We start from the raw sequence: 20,586 nt of genomic DNA on the forward strand, positions 1-20,586 counted from the left end.
ATCTGGGCATTTGTCAAGACGGTTGAGCGTGCCTGAAAAAATCTACTATGGCTGCATCACCCTGAAAGAGCCAAATCTCATTTGATCTCATAGCAGGGCCGGCGCTACCACTAGGCGAAGTAGGCAGCCGCCTAGGGCGCACTACCAACTAGGGCGCAACTACGGCCTCTGCCCAGTGTGAGCTCCTCTTCTGCTCTCTCGCCCCCCCTGTGGTGTTCCACCGGCGCCACCAATCCCCCATGTTTCCCGCTGAGCGCCCCACCGTACTCATCTCACAGCGCCGCTCCGGGACTCCTTTGCTCCAGCCTGTCCCTCTGGAGCTGCGCTGTGTGTCTGTGTGAGTGCAGCGGAGGGGCGGGGCTCGGCGGAGATGGGAGCTTCGAGAGGTCGGTCAGCTGACCTCCTGCCCGGCGGGGACATCATGGAGCGGGGTTGACGGCGCTGGCCTGGTCCCGGCGGGGATATGATGGAGGCGGAGCGGATGGATGGCGCTGGTGTGGCCCCGGCGGAGCGGGTGGATGGCGCTGGTGTGGCCCCGGCGGAGCGGATGGATGGCGCTGGCAGTGCGGAGGAGTCGGAGAGGCCCGGTGGGATGATGGTCGCTGAAGGCAGCATCAAAGAGCAGAGGTAAGGAGGAGGATGGATCCATTGAGCTGTATGGAGGGGGTTTGTGTGTGAGTAATGCAGGAAGTAGGAGTCAGGTAGGTCAGTGTGATGTGTGTCAGTGTCATGCCAGTGTGGTGTGTCTGTGTATGTGTCATGTCAGTGTGATGTGTCTGTGTATGTGTCATGTCAGTGTGATGTGTCTGTGTATGTGTCATGCCAGTGTGATGTGTCTGTGTATGTGTCATGTCAGTGTGATGTGTCTGTGTATGTGTCATGTCAGTGTGATGTGTCTGTGTATGTGTCATGCCAGTGTGATGTGTCTGTGTATGTGTCATGTCAGTGTGATGTGTCTGTGTATGTGTCATGTCAGTGTAATGTGTCAGTGTATGTGTCATGTCAGTGTAATGTGTCAGTGTATGTGTCATGCCAGTGTGATGTGTCAGTGTATGTGTCGTGTCAGTGTATGTGTCATGTCAGTGTAATGTGTCAGTGTATGTGTCATGTCAGTGTAATGTGTCTGTGTATGTGTCATGTCAGTGTAATGTGTCTGTGTATGTGTCATGTCAGTGTGATGTGTCTGTGTATGTGTCATGTCATTGTGATGTGTCTGTGTATGTGTCATGCCAGTGTGATGTGTCAGTGTATGTGTCATGTCAGTGTATGTGTCATGTCAGTGTAATGTGTCAGTGTATGTGTCATGTCAGTGTGATGTGTCAGTGTATGTGTCATGTCAGTGTGATGTGTCTGTGTATGTGTCATGTCAGTGTATGTGTCATGTCAGTGTGATGTGACTGTGTATGTGTCATGCCAGTGTGATGTGTCTGTGTATGTGTCATGCCAGTGTGATGTGTCAGTGTATGTGTCATGCCACTGTATGTGTCATGCCAGTGTGATGTGTCGTGTCAGTGTATGTGTCGTGTCAGTGTAATGTGTCAGTGTATGTGTCGTGTCAGTGTATGTGTCATGTCAGTGTATGCGTCAGTGTATGCGTCAGTGCCATTTTATGTGTCAGGGTATGTGTTTTCAGGGTATGTGTTTTCAGGGTATGTGTTTTCAGGGTATGTGTTTTCAGGGTATGTGTTTTCAGGGTAGGTGTCAGCGTGATGGTCAGTGTAGGTGTCAGCGTGATGGTCAGTGTAGGTGTCAGCGTGATGGTCAGTGTAATTGGCAGTGTCGTAGCCAGGTGGGTTGGTGTAGGTGCCAGGTGGGTCAGTGTAATTATCAGGTGGGTCAGTGTAGGGGTCAATGTGATGTGAGTAGTGCAGGAAGTAGGAGTCAGGTGGATTAGTTTATGTGTCAGGGGGTCAGTGTAGGGGTCAGATAGGTCATGTGTAGCAAGGGCAGGGTAAGGTGGAGTCATGGGCGCAGCCGGGGGGGGGTGGCAAAATTAGGTTTTCGCCTAGGGTGTCAACGATCCTTGCACCAGCCCTGTCTCAGAGGCTAAGCAGGGTTGGGACCTGGTTAGTACCGGGATGGGAGACCGCCTGGGATTTCTCGATGCCATAGGCTTTTTTTTTAAGTTGTTGGCATTGACTTATTTTTTTTTTTTTGTTTTATTCTTTTATTAAGTATAAGTAGAACAACATAAATATAACAGTCAACCATACAGCATGACCCAGAGTCACAATTACATGGTAACAAAAAATAGGCAGCCAAATAACTCTGGGTTCTCAGAGGGGAGTCCTAGAGTTTCATGCAGAAAAGAGAGAAACCCCACCTCCGACATGTAGTACAGTATAACTAATGCAGCTCCGTTCGGACAAATGTAATCATGGAGAACAACTGGGACCACAGCGAGCCAGCTTATCATGACTTACGTGAACCAGAGTAAAATATGAGCCGGTCGTGTCCATAACCCTGGGGTTCTTCTGGGTCCCAAAGGCTAGTAAGGAGACAAGGCATAGTCAAAAGGGAGGACGGGGGAAGAAGAGAGTGCAAAGACGGAGAGAGAAGAGGGGGGGGATGGCGGCAGGGAAAAAAAGAAAAATAAAGACAAAAAGGGAAGGGGGGGAATGCCACCCAGGGCAGACTTGGCCTACGTAGGTAAACGTTAGATGTTCAGTCGTTTTCTGGGACAGGGGCGCTGCTCACCTCCCAAATGTAGTCTCAAGTACCAGTAAAATACCTCCAGGGCCTCCATGTAACACTAAATGCCTCTTCAGTGTTGTGAAGGGTGGCGGTCAATTCTTCCATCCGGAGAATATGATTGACTTTGGAATACCACAGCACCTTGGATGGGGGCTGAGGCTGCCTCCACAGTGTGGGAATGCAGGCCCGGGCGGCGTTCAGGAGTTGCATCGTGAGGGTTTTTTTGTATTTTCGAACAGGCTGTTTTTATTGTCCCGGTCACCTCCACCCAAAAGTTCCTCAAGGCCGGGCATGCCCAGAAAATGTGTCCCATGGTCCCCGTATCTGAATTGCACCTCCAACAAACATCCGGAATCGATCTATTCATTTTATTCAGAAGGTATGGGACTCTATACCAGCGTGAGACTATCTTGTATCCTGATTCTTGATATTGGTTTGCGATGGAAGCTTTATGTACTAATGTCAGGATCTTCCCTATCTGTTGTGGGGTAAATGTGATGCCAAATGCAATCTCCCATTTGTGGATAAATGGTGGGGTCGACTCCTCCTCCTGACTACTTAATAGGTTGTACAGGAGGGAGAGGGTGTGTTGCACAGGTTCCTTTTTGTGACAGATGGATTCATAGGGCGTCAGGTCTCTAGGAGTGTAGGGGGCCCTTTGTATGGCCAGAAGAAAGTGACGAAGTTGATAAGCATTAAACAAGTCAAGCGGAGGGTCAGAAAGCTCGGCGACAGTTTGCGTGGTCGGGAGCCCTCCCGAGGACCACACCTCTCCCAGACGCTGTTTCCCCACCACTGTCAACTGTCGCAGTTTCTTGTTGGTAAATCCCAGTGGGAAGTCTGGATTACCTATAACCGGAGTCATTGGTGACGGCAGGGGAGCAATGTGTGTGCAGCGGAACAACCTCCGCACAACAGCCAACGTAGCTCCCACTACGGGGTGATCTCTGAGGTCTTTTGGTAGGGAGGACAGGAGCCACGGGGAGGTCAATAGGGGAATGGATCCATCCTCAATCTCCATCTCCACCCACTGCTTGTGGTGGCCATTACAATGCCAATCAACGACTCTCGCTAGCAGAGTCGCTCTGTTGTATTGTCTCAGATCTGGGAGACCCAGACCCCCCTTGTCCTTTGGTCTGGCAAGCAATTGCAAACGGGCTCTGGGCGGTTTGCGCGCCCAAATAAAGTCCCGGAGCAGCACCTGCAGATGTCTGAAAAAGATTGGGGGTAACCGGATCGATAATGTCTGGAACAAGTATAAGATCCGCGGGAGGGCCGTCATTTTGAATGCATTACAGCGCCCGAACCAGGTCAGTGTTAAATCATGCCAGTTTCCCAAATCAGATTTCAGTCTATTCAGGAGAGGAAGAAAATTAAGCGGGTACAATTGCACCAAATCCGCTGCGATGTCAACGCCCAGGTAACGTATAGATTTTTCAGCTCAGTAGAATGGAAAAGCGGAGCATAGCCTCTTGGCCTCACCATCCGGGACCGATATATTCAATACAGCCGATGGTGCAATTGATTTTATAGTTTGATAGGCTGCCGTATCGCCGGAGAGCCACGAGTATATTGGGAAGCGAAATGTGTGGATTGGAGACGAAAAAAATTATATCGTCAGCGTACGCCGCAATTTTGTGGTGTGCCGAGGGTTTGGATATGCCAGTAATATTCGGGTCATTCCGAACGTGACACATAAGTGGTTCCAGTGTCAGAATAAAAATTAGGGGAGACAGAGGGCACCCCTGCCTCGTCCCATTAGTGATGGGGAAAGAGTCCGAGCACTCTGAAAGCACCCAATCTCGTCTGATCTTGGAGGCTAAGAAGAGTCAGGCCTGGTTAGTACCTGGATGGGAGACCACCTGGGAATACCAGTTATTGTAGGCTTCTTTTTATGTTGTTGGCCTTGATTCGTTTTGTTTTTTTTTCGCTTGTTTCCCAAGGTGACCATCTTGGCATTTGTCAAGAGGGTTGAGAGTGCCCAAAGAGATTGCCTATGGGCACATAAGCCTGAAAGCGCCCGATCTCCTCTGATCTCAGAGGCTAAACAGGGTCGGGCCTTGCTAGTACCTGGATTGGAGACCACCTGGGAATACTAGGTGCTGAAGGCTTATTTTTATGTTGTTGGCGTTGACTTGTTTTTTTTTTTTTGTTTGTTTACCAAGGTGACCATCTTGGTGTTTGTCAAGAGGGTTGAGAGTGCTTGAAGAGATCGCCTATGGCCACATAACCCTGAAAGCACCAGATCTCGTCTGATCTCAGAGACTAAACAGGGTCGAGCCTTGTTAATACCTGGATGGGAGACCACCTGGGAATACTAGGTGCTGTAGACTTCTTCTCATGTTGTTGGCGTTGACTTGATTTTTTTGTTTGTTTCCCAAGGTGACCATATTGGCGTTAGTCAAGGTTGAGAGTGCCTGAAGAAATCTCCTACGGCCACACCACCCTAAAAGAGCCCAATCTCATCTGATCTCAGAGGCTAAGCAGGGTTGGGACCAGTTTAGTACCTGGATGGGAGACCGCCTGGGATTTCCAGATGCCGTAGGCTTCTTTTTATGTTGTGGCCGTTGACCTATTTTTTTCCGCTTGTTTCCAAGGTGACCATCTTGGTGTTTGTCAAGAGAGTTGAGAGTGCCTGAAGATATCGGCTACGGCCACATCGCCCTGAATCTGTTCCATCTCGTCTGATCTTGGAGGCTAAGCAGGGTCAGGCCTGGTTAATGCCTGGATGGGAAACCGCCTGGGAATACCAGGTGTCGTAGGCTTCTTTTTTTTTTCAAATATAATTTTTTCTCCAAATAGGGGAAGACGGTCCCCCGAGTACATAATGCAACAGAGAAATACAGAGCAAAAAGCAGCTGAACAATACTTGATACAGGTATATTCGCAACTGTGAGTCTGCCTTCCATCAATCACAATGATTCGAGGCACGGATAAAGTACTGTACCAAGATCCAGGGTCACACAAACCCCCAGGTCCCTCCGGCATAATCCATCCAGAGGGGGGTGTGGGGCCGTCATTCCCAATTTTCCACTCTTTCCAAAAGAGAGAGGGGGTGGAGGGGGTGAGAGATAGGGGAGGAAGGCAGAAAAGAGAAGGGTTGAAAGATCAGAAAAGGAGAAGAGGGGACGAGACACGATGGCAGCCACTGTCCAAGGGGCCAGTCAAGGAAAGCTCAGAGCACTAAGGCGATAGCAGGCGACATCCTTCCAGTGAGAATATAAAGGTATTCCAGATGTCTCAGGTTTGTTTAAAAAATTCTTGTATACCTTGTGATGTGAGGATCAAGTCCTCCATTTTTTTTAATGTCCTCTATTTTCTTAAGCCAGTGAGTAATGAAAGGGGGGGAACATTTTTTCCAATAGAGAGGGATGCAGGATTTCGCCGCATTTATCACATGACGTAAAATAGATTTTTTTGTACTTCTTAATGGGAATCTGTGAATGGTGCAAGAGAAAGAATGCAGCCTCCTCCTGGATGGAGAAGTCTGTGAATTTTTGTGTTATGCATCGGATCTCTGTCCAGAAGTCCACCAAGCTGAGGCAGGACCAAAAAATGTGCAGCAACGTGCCCTCTTCTTCTCCACACCTCCAGCATATGTTCGAGGAAGAGGAGAAACATTTCTGCAGCTTTGATGGTGTCAAATACCACCTGGTGAGAAGTTTAAAATTCGTCTCCTGTATCTTCGTGCACAGCGACATTTTGAGAGCCAAAGTGATAATGCGTTGTCTCTGTGCTGGGGAAAATTAGCAATTAAGGTCCTTTTCCCAGTTGGACAGACAGGTTAAGTGTGGGTAATCTGTTTGAGAGAGAATGTGGGCCAAAGGGCCTTCGCTCCTGCATAGAGTCTCAAACTCCGTCTGAGGGCGGGCGAACGTTTGAGGATTGGGGATGGAATGGAGAAAATGATGTCGTTGCGCCGCTCTCCAAAAAGGCAGTTGGAAAAGCCCTGTCGGATCTGTTAGGATTGAGAAAGAAGGCCATTTTCCATCAATGACGAATTTAGACGCATTGTCTAGGTTGGAATTTCTAAGTGGGTCCCCAGTTCAAAGGTTGGATGGCCACGTATAGGGAATAGGGGGGAAGTCAAAGACGTGAGTGTGTTTCGGGTAGCGATCAGGTGACTGACTTTCAACTAAGCCCCTATAGTGGGATGTGACATAAATTCTGTGGGTAAATACTTATAGCACTACATGGCGCTTCTTAGCGGAATTCGGGAGTGAGCTTAGAAAGTTTGTTTCGATTCCAGTCCAATACACGGCCCAGATGGGAGGCCAGGTAGTAGCGTCGCAAGTTAGGGAGAACCAACCCTCCCTGTTGTTTAGACAATGTCAGCTGTGACCGCTTAAGTCTGGGATTTTTGTGGGCCCAGTTAAATTGAGTGAGCAAGGATTGAGCTTGCTTAAAAAACAGGACTGGAATCTGGATCGGGAGAGCTTGGAAAAGATAAGTAAATTTAGGGAGTATGTTCATTTTAATGAGATTGCATCTGCTGAACCAGGAATGGAGGCCAGAATGCCACCCGTGAAGCAAACTGCGGATCTTAGTGACAAGGGGTGGGGGGAAGTTCAACATAAACGTACGCGCGATGTCCGGTGGAATGTAAGTACGTGAGTATATCTTACTTATCCATGCCAGCATCCGTTCACTCAGACCTATATGGCAAAGGACCGAGAACATTAATGTCCATTTGACCCGATCAAAAGCCTTCTCGACATCAGTACTCATGAAAAGACAAGGGGTCCCAGATGACTTTGCTTTACGGATCAGGGTAAGCACCTTAGTGGTGTTGTCCTTATCTTCCCTGGTGGGAATAAAACCTAACTGGTCAATATGTATAAGGGACTACAAGTGATGTGCCAATCACGTGGCGAGGAGTTAGAGAATAGTTTTAGGACCGAATTTTGGAGGGAAATGGGTCTGTAGCTCCCACATAGGCCCGGGTCTTTGCCCTCCTTAGGTATCAACGAGATGTGGGCTCTAAGGGTATCCTCAGGAAAATCCCCATTTGAGCTCAGAGTATTAAATAAATTCACCAAGCGCGGGCCGAGAATAGGGAGGAAGGTCTTAAAGTATTGTGCGGTATATCCGTCAGGGCCCGGAGCCTTACCCACCTTCGGAGGTCCCACGGCCGTCTGGACTTCTTCCAGTGTGATCGGGTCCTCCAAGTACTCCCGTGATTCCGATGAGAGGGTTGGTAGACCAGAACCGGTTACATATCTGTCTATATTGTCCTGTCCAGACCCTGAATCGGGCAGGTTGTAGAGATCAGAGTAACATTTTTCAAAGACTTCAACTATTTGGGTTGGGGTAGAGGCCCTCTGGCCATTCTCATCTATCAACTGTGGTATGTAAGAGCAAGATTTCAACTCCTTTACCGACCTGGCTAAGATTTTTCTGCATTTGTCCTCTGACTCCTACGTCAGTTTACGACAGAACTGGAGTGCCGCTTTCGCTTTATAATGGAGAAGGACAGCAATATGGGTATGGAGTGTCCCCAATTCAATCTCTAAGGTCCGTAAGGGGGTATGTTTATGTTTCGCTTCCACAGAGGCAAGTTCACGAAACAGATTAGCAAGCTGTTCCTGATAAGTACCCTGCGGAGTACTGACTTGTGAGCCTCCCAAATTATCCCCGGGTCACAGTCCTGCTTTAGTTTTCTTGGAAATAAAGGTTCAATTCCCTGGTCACATCTGCTAAAACTTCCGGTATCTGGATGAGGCTCTCATTAAGGTGCCAGAATAGAGACCTAGGTGAGGGGTAGGGAGCGAGGAGCAAGAGGCAGAAGTGTCAACCGATGGCGAAAGGGGACATTAAAGTCCCCACCTAATATCAATTGGCCCTCCCGAAAGTCACATAATCTGTGCAGGGTAGTTCTGAGGAACGTGTCTTGGTGATCATTGGGAGCGTACACAGTGGCAAATGTAAAAAGGCGCTCTCCAATGTGGCCCCTAAGAAAAAGATATTGGCCCCCAGGGTCCACCAGAGAATCCTGGAGAACCCAGGGGAGCCTGCTAGAGATCAGAATGGAGAGGAGGGGTTAGTAGAGTGGTAGACCTTAGGGAAGGATCTCGACCATAGAAAGGGGAGGCTAGTATTTTTAAAATGTGTTTCTTGTATAAAGGCCACATCAGTACAGGATGTGTTCAGTTTTCCCAGGAGGATCCACCGTTTTTCAGGGGAGTTCAGTCCCTTAACGTTTAGAGAGGTGACCTTGACTGAGTCTCCCATCGCTCCTCGGGGAGGGGGAGGGGGACGTCAGAGAAAAGCAAAGAAAGTTGAACCAAGGTAGGTTTTGGGTAGGTAATGCATGGCGGGAACTAAGGGGGAGAAAGGAAGGGCAAATGGAAGGAAAGGTAAAGGGAAAAAGAGGCCGGGCACCCCAACCCCAGGGGGAGAGGGAAATTAAGGGTTGTCCGCACTCAACAGTACAGGAAGGGTATACTAAAACAGCACAATTATGCTATAGCGCTTACCAGATGTACACTGGGTTTAAAGCGCTGTCCTACTTGGGTTATTGGGTAGACAGGTCAGAGAGGGAGCCCCCGAATCCTAGTCCCCCCAGTCCCGGCAGTGGTAAATGTCACGTCTGATACCGCTATGCAAATAAAAGACAAACAGTAACATCAAAGAAACAAAAAACAATAGTATAACCAAAACAGAGGTAGAGCATATAACTGTCAGCACTGAGGGGTCTCCTCGGCTCGCCCTAAACATAGGCATGCACGAGGGAGCCCGTCACAACAGAAAAGGCATCACAGAATGGGATCCACCACCCCCCATCCCATACCCCTAAAGTACATGCAGTCCCCGAACAAATGCATTTCTCCCTTTGGCAGATTGTCCTCTCCTTACCCCCTCTCCCCTGTCCACGCCCCGGGGGGAAAAGGGGCAGGGAAGGGGGGAAAGGGGGAGTGGAAGGGGGAAAGGGGGAGGGAAAGGAGGGAAGGGAAGGGTGGGAAGGGGGGGAAGGGAGGGGGGAAACAGGGGAGAGGGGACAAACATGCAGAAATGTCAAGTCCTTTAGCGCACTCCCACCAGCAAACACCCGGACCCCATAAATTTCAACTCCTCCCCTCCATGGTCACCACATCAAGATGAAAGAGGAGCAGCCCTGGTCGGTGCATGGAAAATCCGGCAGGCAAGGGGCTGGGGCCACCATCCCTCCATCCAATGGGAGACTTCACCCGAGCAGCAGTCCTAGGGCCCGCCAATTAGTGTCTCTCCTGCATCGCCATCGGGGGCTGTGTAGAGCATCCAGAGGGAGGCTGGGACCGCCCAAACAGTAAGGGGTAAATCCTCCAGGGGGGTCCAGAGTCACCCTGGAGGGAAGCAGTGTCTCGTACCAATAGGCTCAATAAATAAGTCATCCAGGGTCCCCGAAAGCTGCAGAAGGCAATGTCGGCAAAGAGTAGGTGGGAGCCAGAGGGGGGGACAAGGGGCGCATCCAGGGGGAGGGGACACATATGCGGGAATGTCAAGCCCTTCCAGTACAGCGCATTAGGTATCACTCAGACCCCCCAAAGTGCAACTCCCCCATCTAAGGTCAAGACTCCAGAAGGGAAGATGAGCCGCCCTGGTCTGTACATGAAAGAACCTGCTGCCAAGGGGTTGGGGCCATCATCCCTTCCTCCAATGGGAGATGCCACCGGAATGAAAGCCCTGTGTCCTGTCAAGTGGTGCCCCTCTGACAATGTCGTTGTGGTATATGTGGAGCATCCAGGGAGAGGCAGGGACCACCCAAACAGTGAGGGGTAAAGCCTCCAAGGGGGACCGGTGTCAGACAGGAGGATAGCTGTGTCTTGTACAAGTTGGTTAATTAGACAAGTCATCCAGTGTGTTCCTGTGAGCAGCGGAAAGAAAGGTCGGTAAGGATTATGAATGGGTGGGGGCCAGGGAGTGCATAAAACTGCCACCAGATGACCGGGGCAGAGAGGGCAAGGGGATGAAACTCAGATCTGGTAGGTGGGGGCGGGGGTGAGGAGTGTCCCTCATATTACTCACGTTGGCCATACCTTGAAGCTGAGCGCTCTGCATACCCAGGACGTTCTTCTGTATAATCTAGCCTATCTGTATACATTAGCCTGTCTTTTGTACACATTAGTCGGTCCTCTGTATACACTAGTCTGTCTGTATACACTAGTGTATACAGATAAACTAGATTATACAGAAGAACGTCCTGGGTATGCAGAGATGGAGGCTAGGGTATACAGAGAGAGAGGCTAGAGTATGCATACTTGCTAGTGTATACAGACGGACTAGTGTATACAGAAGACCGGCTAGTTTATATAGGGAGGCTAATGTGTGCAAAAGACAGGCTAGTGTATACAAATAGGCTAGATTATAGAGAAGAACATCTTGGGTATGCAGAGAGAGAGGCTGGGTTACACAGAGAGGCTGGTGTATGCAGACTTGCTAGTGTATACAGACGGACTAGTGTATAGAGAGGCTTGGGTATACAGAGAGCTAATGTATAAAGAGCAGCTAGTGTATACAAAAGACATCCAAGGGTATAAAGAGAGACTCGTGTATGCAGAAGACCGGCTAGTTTATACAGAGAGGCTAAAGTGTACAAAACACAGGCTAGATTATACAGAAGAACGTCATGGTTATGCAGAGATGGAGGCTAGGGTATACAGAGAGAGAGACTGTGTTACACAGAGAGGCAGGAGTATGCAGACTTGCTAGTGTATACAGATGGACTAGTGTATACAGTAGACCGGCTAGTTTATACAGAGAGGCTAATGTGTACAAAAGACAGGCTAGTGTATACAGATAGGCTAGATTATACATAAGAAGGTCCTGGTTATGCAAGAGATGAAGGCTAGGGTATGCAGAGAGAGAGGCTTGGTTACACAGACGTGCTAATGTATACAGACGGACTAGTGTATACAGAGGACCGGCTAGTTTATATAGAGAGGCTAATATGTACAAAAGACAGGCTAGTTTATACAGATAGGCTAGATTATACAAAAGAACGTCCTGGGTATGCAGAGATGGAGGCTAGGGTATACAGAGAGAGAGTGAGGCTGGGTTACACAGAGAGGCAGGAGTATGCAGACTTGCTAGTGTATACAGGGGGACTAGTGTAATACAGAAGACCGGTTAGTTTATACAGAGAGGCAAATGTGTACAAAAGACAGGCTAGTGTATACAAATAGGCTAGATTATAGAGAAGAACGTCCTGGGTATGCAGAGATGGATGGCTAGTGTATACAGATAGGCTAGATTATACAGATAGGCTAGATTATAGAGAAGAACGTCCTGGGTATGCAGAGAGAGCAGTTGGGTTACAAAGAGAGGCTAGTGTAGGCAGACTTGCTAGTGTATACCGGTGCACTAGTGTATACAGAGAGGCTTGGGTATACAGAGAGCTAATGTATAAAGAGATGCTAGTGTATACCGACGGACTAGTGTATACAGAGGACCGGCTAGTTTATACAGAGAGGTTAATGTGTACAAAAGACAGGCTAGTTTATACAGATAGGCTAGATTATACAGAAGAACGTCCTTGGTATGCAGAGATGGAGGCTAGGGTATACAGAGAGAGAGAGCGAGGCTGGGTTACACAGAGAGGCAGGAGTATGCAGACTTGCTAGTGTATACAGATGGACTAGTGTATACAGTAGACCGGCTAGTTTACACAGAGAGGCTAATGTGTACAAAAGACAGGCTAGTGTATACAGATAGGCTAGATTATGCAGAAGAAGGTCCTGGTTTATGCAAGAGATGGAGGCTAGGGTATGCAGAGAGAGAGGCTTGGTTACACAGACTTGCTAGTGTATACAGACGGACTAGTATATACAGAGGACCGGCTAGTTTATACAGAGAGGTTAATGTGTACAAAAGACAGGCTAGTTTATACAGATAGGCTAGATTATACAGAAGAACGTCCTGGGTATGCAGAGATGGATGGCTAGTGTATACAGATAGGCTAGATTATACAGATAGGCTAGATTATACAGAAGAACGTCCTGGGTATGCAGAGATGGAGGCTAAGTTATACAGAGAGAGAGGCTAGAGTACGCATACTTGCTAGTGTATACAGATGGACTAGTGTATACAGAGGACCGGCTAGTTTATACAGAGAGGCTAATGTGTACAAAAGACAGGCTAGTGTATACAAATAGGCTAGATTATAGAGAAGAACGTCCTGGGTATGCAGAGATGGAGGCTGGGTTACACAGAGAGGCTAGTGTATGCAAGCTTGCTAGTGTATACAGACGGACTAGTGTATACAGTAGACCAGCTAGTTTATACAGGGAGGCTTATGTCTACAGAAGACCGGCTAGTGTATACACATAGGCTAGATTATAGAGAAGAACGTCCTGTGTATGCAGAGATGGAAGCTAAGGTATACAGAGAGAGAAGTTGAGTTACAAAGAGAGGATAGTGTAGGCAGACTTGCTAGTGTATACCGGTGGACTAGTGTATACAGAGAGGCTTGGGTATACAGAGAGCTGTATATGTATATGTATAAAGAGATGCTAGTGTATACAAAAGACAACCAAGAGTAGACAGTGAGGATCGTGTATACAGAAGACCGGTTACAGAGAAGCTAATTTGTACAAAAGACACGCTAGTGTATACAGATAGGCTAGATTATAAAGAGGAAGGTCCTGGGTATGCAGAGATGTAGGCTAGGGAATCCAGAGAGAGACTGTGTTACACAGAGAGGCTAGAGTATGCAGAAGAACGGCTATTTTTTTTTACAGATAGGCTTGTGTATACAGAACACAGTCTGGGGAATTCAGTGAGGATAGTGTATGCAGAGAGGCTGGGACACCGAGACTATTGTAAAAAGAAGGCAGGCTAGTGTATATAGATTACGGGCACCTGTATACAGAAGACAGAGAGGCTAGTCTATATTGAGTGGCTGGTGTACACAGAGAGATTAATGTATACAGAAAAGCTAGCGTGTAAAGAAGACAGGACTTTATTTTTTGCTAATGCAACTACTTTTGAAACATATAAAGTGCTTTTTTCATATTTTGGTGCTGTTAAAAAGTGGTGTATTGTCAGTGGTGATATCAATGTGACAGTTAATGTGGAGAACTACAACTATTCAAAATAGAGCAAAAGAGTGCTAAGTTTATTTTGTTAAGTCATTGACTGATAGACGTTAAGTAATTGGCCGTTATTGGTTTGGCAGTACATGGTTTATTTTGATGTAAGATAGTTTTATTCTCTACTTATAGCCGAGTTTTAGACGACTTTATTATTAGCATTATTCGCATTATTCATATATATTATGCAGAGTGTAAGTATTGCAGTGAGACGATATTGCTTTTAAAAGATTTGTATTATTATACATAGCATTGTTAGCAGACCAATAGGACAATTTACATGGCTTAATATTGCAGAGCGTAATTTATCAGGAAAGAGATTCAAAGCGTTAGTTGCAGTAGCTTCATAAAACTGAGAAATCGTTGCATTACTCTAAATTTAAAATATGTTCCGGCAGCACTGAAAAGACGATATTAGATGAGTGATCTACACATTTCGTTTACTATTTCACTATACCGGCTAAATGTTAATATGTTAATATGTGCTGCGTGTAAGGTAGAAATTTGATGGTTTATTGTGAGCTGGTTTACCAGGATTTAGAGATAGTAATCTGTTTTTACTAGTATTAAATATAGCAAAATAACTATAACGGGTTTAAGTGGAAATACACGAAATAACAGCAACAACGTGTGTAGGTTTTTATCAATCAAGTTCATTACGTGTCTTTAATCATGTAGTGAATATACCCCAATATTGGAGCACAAGGATGAGAAAGCATAATAACTAACAGAGGATGGCATGGCAAAAAGACAAACTGCATTAGAAATGTGAATATGAATTAGTGTTGAAATGCCAATCTCCAGGGCTACTTACAGCAAGGTGTGAGCTAAGCAGCTAAATATTCTGCAATAGCAGAGATTAAGTATTGCAGTCGAAATGAGATCGGAAGCGTTAGTTGCAGTAGCTCCAAAATGACTGAGAAATCATTTCATTACTCTAAATGTAAAAGTTATCCCGGTAGCACTGAGTGGACTGATATTAGATGAGTGATCGTTCTAGTACAAATTCAGTTTCCTATAGCAGAGAGATACCAGCTAAATGTGAGACGAGCAATTAAACTGTTCACGGTAGCTTTGCATTACTCTTAATATGTGCAGCGTGTAAAGAAGCAATAAGATGGTTTTGTATTATCCTAAAATTAGCAGTATACGTAATAAAGGTGAGTAGGTAACCTGGATTTAGACATAGCAAACTCTATAATCTAATTTAGCAAAATTAGAAAAGATAATATTGAGACAGTATATACAGGTCGAGTTTAACTGGAAATACACAAAATATCTAGCTTACCTTTACATTGTTCAATAGAGCGTTGCAAAGTAATACCAAGGCAGAATTGTCGGAATAGCAATTAGATGAGATGATTGCTGTAATCATGAAATATCAGCAACGACTAGGTTTCTATCGGATGAGAAAGTATAATAACTGGCAAAGTATGACATGGCAAAGAGACAAATTGCATTAGAGATGTGAGATGGACATGAAATGTCAATCCCCATTGGTTACTTACATGTAAACGCGGCTACATACAGCAAAGTGTGAGCTAAGCAGCTAAAGGGTATTTAAGAGTAAATTGACGTAGCTTGAAAATTCCAACGTGTAAATCGTTCCATTAAATATGTTACGCACGAAGACGGCTTACACTGACTGTTTTCCGTTTCCATTGGTCATCGGCATAATGTATCAGTAACCATGAACATTTATAGTGATAGACAGCTTACATTAGGATGTATGCATGATGTGAATGTAAAATGAATGTAAAATAGTTGCATTATGTGTTATTAATGTAATCAAACTGTATTGCTATGCTTTGCTACTGCAACCACTTCTCAATCAAGTCCCACTGCTTTTCTCACTTTTTGCCGCTGTTAAAAAATGTGTTGCAAGTGTTATGTGTTACAAATGGTTATCAGTGTGACAGTTAATGTGGAGAAAAAGTAATACACAAAATAGAGTCAGAAAGAGAATCCTATTGCATAGAGGTAGCGAGAGATGGTTGCATTAATCTTAATGTGCAGTGTGTAAAAGGTTTTAAAAAGATGGTTTTGTGTGACTTTTGCTTTAACGTAAAATTAGCTGTAGACATTATAATTTGTTACAATGATTTAGAGATAGTAATCTCTATAAAATAATAATTATAAGTATAGCAAAACAAATTAGGAAAATTTTGAGGCAGTATGTATAGTCGAGATATAGTGAATACACAAAAGGGATCAAGGGATAGTAGCAAAGTCAAGGGATAAATGCAAAGGTACTCTATTTAACAGTAAATTGACGTAGCTTGCAAATTCCAACGTGTAAATCGTTCCATTAATTTTGATGCTCAAGAAGACGGCTTACACTGACTGTTTTCCGTTTCCACTGGAAAGAGAATCCTATTGCATAGAGGTAGTGAGAGATGGTTGCATATGGCAGAAAGACGGCTTTACACTGCTTTTCTCACATTTTGCTGCGGTAAAAAGAAATGTTTTGTCACTGTGTTTTAACTGTGACAGATAAGGTGGAGAAAAAGAAGTAATACAGAAAATAGAGTCAAACAGTGGAAACTTTATTTGTCATGACAGCTGATACTTGGTTGAGCAATAAAACTGTTTTATTTAGATGTAAGACTAGTTTTATTCTCTACATATAGGGTTTTCAGAGAGTTGTATAATATAGGCGACCAATAGGACATTTAAATGGCTTAATATTGTAGGGAGGAAGTATCGCTGTTCAAAGGTAAGAGATTGAAAGCTTAGCTTGAAAATGGCCGAGAAATAGTTGCGTTAGTCTAAATTTAAAGGATATGCCGGTACCAATGAGAAAGCTTATATTAGACTAGTTGATGTTTGCATTACACAATCCTATTATTATTATTATTATTATTATTATTATTAAGATCCAAGTGCAGAGAGATACTCAGTTAATGTCAGAGATACTCGGTCAATGTCAGAAAAGCAATAAAACTGTTTACATCGTTAGAGAGCGATATTTACATTACTCTTAGTATGTGCAGCATGTCTGGTAGCAAATGGATGGTTTTGTGAACATTTTGCATTAAGGTACAATTAGCGGTAGAACTCATCGAAGTGAATAGATTTAAGCGGATTTTGAGATAGTACTCTCCATTTCTAATAAGAAATATAGAAAAATAAGTCAGGATGGTGTGTCAGGACTGTCACATACTCACAGTCCCGTTATAAATATGCAAAATAGAGCAAAAGAGTACATGGTTTATTTTGATGTATGATAGTTTTATTGCATGCTTGATGTGGATGATTAAAATCTTGTAGTGATCTATATTTAGCATAAGAATGAAAAGGCATAACATGGCAATGAGACAAACTCCATTAGAGATGTGAGCTAGATGAAATGATGAAATGTCTCTGTATAGCCCAGATTGTCTTCTGTTATCACTTAGCATACCCTCTAAATTCACTAGCCTTCTCTATATACACCAGCATGTTTACACTAGCCGGTCTTCTGCATACAATAGCCTGTCTTCGATATACACTAGCCTATGTTCTGAATACACTAGCCCGTCTTCTGTATACATTAGTCTCTCTGTATAAACTAGCATCTCTGTATACCCCAAACTGTCTTCTGTAAAAACTTGTCTCTCTTTATAACCTGTCTAGCCTTTCTTCTGTACACACTAGCTTCTCTGTATACACTAACCAGGCTTCTATATACAATAGCTTCACTCTATGCACTAGCCTCTCTGTATAATCTAGCCTCTCTATATACCCTAGATAGTGTTCTGCATCTCCGTAGTGGTAGCCTCTCCGTAGAAGCCAGCCTTTATTCTGTATTCACTAGCCTTTCTTCTGTATGCTGTAGTCTTCTATATATACTAGCTTCTCTGTACACCCTTGCATCTCTGTAATACACTAAACCCTCTGTATACCACAGCCTGTCTTCTGTATACACTAGACTGTAAACACTAGCTAGAATACACCAGCCTGTCTTCTGTACCCACTAGAATCTCTGTATACACTACCCAGTCTTCTGTATACACTGTCAGCTTGGATGTATACCCAAGCCTGTCTTCTGTATACACTAGTCTCTCTATATGCACTGTCCTATCTGTATACACTCGACTCTCTCTATACACTAACCTCTCTATATACACTAACATCTTTGTATTTGTCTTTAAACTAGCCTCTCTGTGTACCCCAGCCTCATTGTTTACTCTAGCATCTCTGTATACTCAAGCCTATCTGCGTACACGAGTCTGTATTCTGTATTCACTAGCCTGTATTCACTAGCCTTATATATACTAGCTTCTCGCTTCTCTGTACACCCTTGCATCTCTGTACACTAGACTCTCTGAATACACTAAACCCTCAGTATACCACAGCCTGTCTTCTGTATACATTAGACTGTAAAAACTAGCTAGAATACACCAGCCTGTCTTCTTTACCCAATAGACTCTCTGTATGCACTACCCAGTCTTCTGTATACACTGTCAGATTTGATGTATACCCAAGCCTGTCTTCTGTATACACTAGTTTCTCTATATGCACTGTCCTTACTGTATACTCTCGACCCTCTCTATACATTAACCTCTCTATATACACTAACATCTTTGTATATCTCTCTTTAAATTAGCCTCTCTGTGTACCCCAGCCTCACTGTTTACTCTAGCATCTCTGTATACTCAAGCCTATCTACATACACGAGTCTTCTGTATTGTGTATTAACTAGCCTTTCTTCTGTATGCTGTAGTCTTCTATATATACCAGCTTCTCTGTACACCCTTGCATCTCTGTAAACACTGTGTAAACTAGCCAGTCTTATGTATACACTAGACTCTCTGAATACACTAAACTCTCTGTATACCACAGCCTGTCTTCTGTATACACTAGACTGTAAAATCTAGCTAGAATACACCAGCCTGTCTTCTGTACCCACTAGACTCTCTGTATACACTACCCAGTCTTCTGTATAGAATGTCAGCTTTCATGTATACCCTTTCTGTATACACTAGCTTCTCTATATGCACTGTCCTTTCTGTATACACTCGACTCTCTCTATACACTAACCTCTCTATATACACTAACATCTTTGTATTTGTCTTTAAACTAGCCTCTCTGTGTACCCCAGCCTCACTGTTTACTCTAGCATCTCTGTATACTCAAGCCTATCTACATACACGAAACCTGTATTCTGTATTCACTAGCCTTTCTTCTGTATGCTGTAGTCTTCTATATATACCAGCTTCTCTGTACACCCTAGCACTGTAACAGTGCTAGGTTCCTGTATTACAGAAACAGAACACCAGCAATAAGGTGTATACTGTGCAGGAGGCACACAACACCGACTCTAACTTCTGCACTGCAGATGCATGTATTGCAGAAATTGAACACCAGTAATAAAGGGTAGCTTCAGGTGTGTACTGTGCAGGAGGCACATAACACCCACTGTAACAGTGCTAGGTTCCCAAGCAGTAAAGACACTGTCCCTGCCTATCGTCCTCTTTCCCTGACCACCGCAACACACTATACAAGGCCGCCGTGCTGGCGGCCTTATATAGTGTGGGGTGTGTACTAAACCCCCCTGAGCTATAATTGGCCACAGGAATCCTGCCTGTGGTGAATTGTGGCTCTCCTCACACAGGATGTCACATCTGTTCTTATTATATAGAACCTATTATGCTCCTCGTAAACTTTTTCAGTTTGGCCGAACGGCTGGATGCAAGTTGCCCCCGGTGCGGGAACATGGGGGGAGACATGATGCACATGTTTTGGAGATGCCCGAAGTTGATCCGCTACTGGACAGAGGTGACAGGAACCATTGATCGGGTGGTTGGAACCTCCACCAGGATGGGGGCGAAGTATTGTCTCCTGGGATTAGTTGAAGGAGTTGGAAACTCGGGAAGTAGCCAGATGGCAGTTCTGAGATGCCTATTTCAGGCAAGGAAACTGATTGCCCAGCCCTGCTTAGCCTCCAATGTTGGCAATGACTTGTTTTTTTTCGCTTGTTTCCCAAGATGACCATGTTGGCGTTTGTCAAGATGGTTGAGAGTTCCCGAAGAGATCGCCTATGGCCCCATCACCTTGAAAGTGCCTGATCTTGTCTGATCTCGGAGGCTAAGCATTGTCGGGCCTGATTAGTAACTGGATGGGAGACCAACTGGGAATACCAGGTGCCGTAGGATTCTTTTTATGTTGTTGGCGTTGACATGGGGTTTTTTTTCCGCTTGTTTCCCAAGGTGATCATCTTGGCATTTGTCAAGAGGGCTGAGAGAGCCCAAAGAAATCTCCTACGGCCACATCCCCCTGAAAGCGCCCGATCTCATCTGATCTCAGAGGCTAAGAAGGGTCCGGCCTAGATAGTATTAAAGGTGCCGTAGGAATCTTTTTATATTGTTGGCTTTGACCTGTTTTTCTTTCGCTTGTTTCCCAAGGTGACCATTTTAGCATCAGTCAAGAGTTTTGAGTATGTCCCAAAGCGTTCGCCTGAGGTCACATCACCCTGAAAGCGCCCGATCTCAGAGGCTAAGCAGGGTCTGGGTCAGATGGGAGACCGGCAGGGTCTATGTTGTTGGCGTTGACCTTTTTTTTTTCACTTGTTTCCCAAGATAACCATCTTGGTATTTGTCAAGAGGGTTGAGAGTGTCTAAATAGAACACCTATGGCCACATCACCCTGAAAGCGCACAATCTCATCTGATCTCGGAGGCCTAGCAGTGTACGGCCTGGTTAATACCTGTATGGGAGACCATCTGTGAATACCAGGTGCCCAACAAGAGGGTTGAGAGTGCCCAAAGAGATCATCTACGGCCCCATCACCCTGAAAGCGCCCAATCTCATCTGATCTCAGAGGCTAAACAGTGTCGGGCCTGGTT

The 20,586-nt window shown here is 45.3% G+C and overlaps 3 pseudogenes; all 3 read left to right on the top strand.

Annotated features, from left to right (window-relative positions):
* The first annotated feature begins 4,908 nt into the window (after positions 1-4,908).
* Positions 4,909-5,027, top strand: LOC143948640 (5S ribosomal RNA; annotated as a pseudogene).
* A 95-nt stretch (positions 5,028-5,122) lies between these two features.
* On the top strand, positions 5,123-5,242 carry LOC143949767 (5S ribosomal RNA; annotated as a pseudogene).
* Positions 5,243-19,778: 14,536 nt separating this feature from the next.
* On the top strand, positions 19,779-19,897 carry LOC143949553 (5S ribosomal RNA; annotated as a pseudogene).
* The last annotated feature ends 689 nt before the right edge of the window (positions 19,898-20,586 follow it).

The sequence above is a fragment of the Lithobates pipiens genome, unplaced genomic scaffold (assembly GCF_037356315.1).
Source record: "Lithobates pipiens isolate NorthernLeopardFrog02 unplaced genomic scaffold, aLitPip1_a1.2 Scaffold_30, whole genome shotgun sequence".
In the NCBI taxonomy this organism is placed as follows: Eukaryota; Metazoa; Chordata; class Amphibia; order Anura; family Ranidae; genus Lithobates; species Lithobates pipiens.